Genomic DNA, 3,735 nt, shown 5'->3' on the forward strand with positions numbered 1-3,735 from the left:
CGAACCCCTGTTGTTGTCCACAACGTTTCGGTGCCATGACTTTGAAACAGCAAACACGGAAAACAATAAAAGGCATGACTCACATCCAGCCTGCCAACTCCGTTTGCCATAAGAAGTGCTGGAAAAGCGACCGCGAACACTTGATTGCTAGTGAATTTGCAAGTACGGTTGATCTGGTCCAAACTCCTTTATCCTTTTTTTTTCTTCATCCGAACTGTATTTTTGTAAAGATAAAACCGAATTTTCTTTCATCTCGAGATATGGAGCTTGCTTCCACATTAAAAGGTTAATTAAACATTAAAAGGTTCCACATTGTTGTTTAAAGTGATAAAATATAACTTAATTCCCACCATATATCTGATATTATCTATCAACTTAATCTGATTAATTTGATCATTCTGTTTTATTCTAAAACCGCGAGTGCAACGCACCTGCAGCACATTAGCATTCGTTAGCTTGTCATTAGCGTTTCTATTGCAGTTTTCTTTCTTTTTTTTTTCTTTTTTTCTCGCTCCGTTTTTTTTTTCCACAAGTTCATCAAACAACTGTGGTAAGTAAGAATCATTCATCAATCACGGTGAGTAATGGCTTCTTCTCATGCTATTGTTGTTTGCACCGCTTCCCACATGTATAGTGTAGCTTTCTCTGTCGGCGACGAGGGATTCACTTGTGATAAATGCAGGGAAATAGTTAGGCTGACAGAGAAGATTTCAGAATTAGAGACACGCATCCAAACTTTAATTGAGGACAGTAAGAATGCGAGGGCTCTAGATACGGCTTTGGATGCGACCAGCTCAGGGAGTCCTAACTGGGGCCCAGGTCAGGAAGCAGACAGACTGGCTAAACCGACCGGCTGCTATCCACCTCACGTCACAGAAATCAGTTAATTCTCAGCACATAGAAATTCTTTCACCTAGATATCACACTATAGAGATTGTGTCTGTTCCCCAAACTAGAAAATACAAAAAACGTCCAAACCAATTTAAGAGTAATAATTTAATTGATGTTCAACAAATAAAAAACAGATGCAATACAGATAAACAAATGATAAAGCTTGGCTTATTGAATATCAGGTCCCTTTCTACGAAAGCACTTTTTGTAAATGATATGATCACTGATCATAACCTAGATTATCTCTGTTTGACAGAAACCTGGCTAAAACCTGATGATTACATTATTTTAAATGAGTCTATTTGGGAGAAAATCCAGGGCCGTTTTTTACTCTCAGTCCGTCCCTGGGGGTAAGTTAAGCATGATCTGTTGTGATGTCACCACCAAGGTTATTGAAATCATGATATTACCTTAATAAACTGAGAAATGCATTTTTTTTTTTATACATTTATCACAGATTTAAGGTACGTCACGGATTTCTTTGGACAGCACTGTAGGAGCTTGCAGCTATGGACGGGACACTCTTAGCACCTTTTTGACTTTAAAAATCTTGGCATCCTAGCTAAAGTTCAAATAACCAAATGCTAATAAAAATTGCCATTGAAATGGTGCTACTTGTAAATAAATTAAATAAAAATATCAACCCTCTTTATTTTGTTAAAATTAACATCTTGCATGTTCTGCCACTGCTTGAATGAACTGTACACAATGCCCTTGATCTGTAACCAGTTGCGTGTGCATTACAGTAGTGAACTTGCATGTCTCTCATGTAGTATAAAAATAACTTGTAATACATGTGCCACTCATTGTACATTTGTCAAGAATCTGCTCTGAACTGATTCTTAAATTTATCTACGGATTTCTTTACCATTTGAATATTCTGTTGCTGCCATTGAGGATGGTCCGGGAGGCTCTTCAGCATCTGCAAGCAAGATGAATACACGCTTTTTAAGCTTAAGTTGGAGGCCACATATTCTTCAGTCACACTGATTTAAATTCTACCTTCAGGTAAATCTTGTGATGGGGGAACTGAAGGGTCACAAGTGGGATGGTGGGAAGATTCTGTGAAGGCTTTAGATATTTCAATTTGTAGAGTAAATTACTAGTATTTACATACAGTTAGGGATGTGTGATCGTGTTGTCTATGACAATATCATAATTGTTGTTTTTTACCATGTGTGAGCTTGGATGTATTTCAAAAAGCAAGGTGAATGTACCATCATGCATACCTTAAACCTCTCGCTTGCTTTAACCTAAACCTTTCTTTCTTGTGGTTATTGGTTCTTGTGTACATGCTTCACACGAGTACAAGTGTGCCTTTAAATCACGATTTTGCAATGTTGAGTACTGTAGCCAATCACAGGCATTTCAAAAGTAATTTGACTATAGATAATACTATTAAAATGTTAAGCCCTGTAAAATCTGACATATGAAATGATAGTCAGGAAAATCTAATTATTATAAATAAAACTTGATTCAATCAGTGAAAAAAAAAGAAGTTTTTGTAGTGTATTTCACACATCAGGCTTTTATGGCTCATTATCATCGACGGGGAAGTTGTGGCCTAATGGTTAGAGAGTCGGACTTATAACCCAAAGGTTGTGGGTTCGAGTCTCGTACCGGCAGGGATTGTAGGGGGGGGGGGTGAATGTACAGCACTCTCTTCCACCTTCAATACCACGACTATGGTGCCCCTGAGCAAGGCTGGGGGTTGTTTAAGAAATTAAATTATTTGATCAGCCTAAATTTAAGCACTTTGTACAATGATATTTGCCTAGTAGGTGAGTATTGAAAAAATATTATACCTTTGTCTGGCCTTTTTCTTACAGTTGATGCCTTGAGGCAAGGAAAGGGTTCATCTGAATGGTAAGCACAATATGAATTACTTTAATGCTGGAGTTGAATGTACTCATTTGAAATTTGCAGATGTACCTTTAAGCTTTCTCTTTAAGCTAGGCATTCAGGTGGCTCTTCCCCACTCATCTAAAAAAAAAAATAAATAAAAATGAATAAGGAATACTTTATTCACTTATTGAAACGAAAGGGATAGTTCTCACAAAAATAACAATTCTGTCATAGTTTTCTCACCTTGTTGTTACAAACCAGTGTGAGTTTCTTTGTTCTGCTGAATACAACAGATATTTTGAAGAATGTTGGCAACAGTTTCTGGTTCCCAATGACTCCCATAGCATGTTTTTTTTCATACTTTGAAAGTCAGTGAAGCCCAGCTAATATTTCATTACCAACATTATCTAAAATATATTCTGTGTTTACCAGAACAAAGTAAGTCATACAGGTTTAGAACAACTTTAAGGTGAGTAAATAATGACAGAATTTTCATTTTTGGGTGAACTATCCGTTTAATGTGACATGTTTTAAATTTTTAGCCATTTTACTGTGCTTGTAATGTTCTCATACCATCGCTGCTGTCTTGGAATCTGCTTGGTTTTCTGGTTGGCCTCTTGAAGTTAATGTCAGTGTCGCTTTCTACAGAGGAATTCAATTCAGCATTTTTACTCCACCTTAATGCCCTCTCGAAATCATCTAGGGATGAAATGTTAATGGAATGAGGAAGTCAATGTCATTGCAATTTATTTCAGTAATAATCTGAAAATATCCTGCCATATATACAACTTTACCAGTTTTGGCAAAAACACGGATTTTTCGTGTGATCCATGTCTCTTCGTCAGGGAGTTCTTCTTGTTTTGCCCGTTTTGTCTGATTGTTCAGGGGCCAGTAACTATAGTGTTGCTGAAATTTGTAAAGAAAGTCAAAAGTTAACTGTTATCTAATTGGGAAAATGTAAACTTTCAAGATTATATTATTTATATGGGTTGGACTTGC

General features: G+C 36.7%; 1 long non-coding RNA gene across 1 annotated transcript; it reads right to left on the reverse strand.

The window, feature by feature from the left end:
* Window positions 1-2,638: 2,638 nt before the first annotated feature.
* On the reverse strand, window positions 2,639-3,627 carry LOC107576839 (uncharacterized). The gene is made up of 4 exons (XR_001608125.1): window positions 3,531-3,627; window positions 3,310-3,435; window positions 2,824-2,874; window positions 2,639-2,750 (listed from the first exon to the last, which is right to left on the reverse strand). It is a non-coding gene; the product is annotated as an uncharacterized lncRNA (long non-coding RNA).
* Between the last annotated feature and the right edge of the window lie 108 nt (window positions 3,628-3,735).

The sequence above is a fragment of the Sinocyclocheilus grahami genome, unplaced genomic scaffold, assembly GCF_001515645.1.
Source record: "Sinocyclocheilus grahami isolate Dianchi unplaced genomic scaffold, SAMN03320097.WGS_v1.1 scaffold4441.1, whole genome shotgun sequence".
Classification (NCBI taxonomy): Eukaryota; Metazoa; Chordata; class Actinopteri; order Cypriniformes; family Cyprinidae; genus Sinocyclocheilus; species Sinocyclocheilus grahami.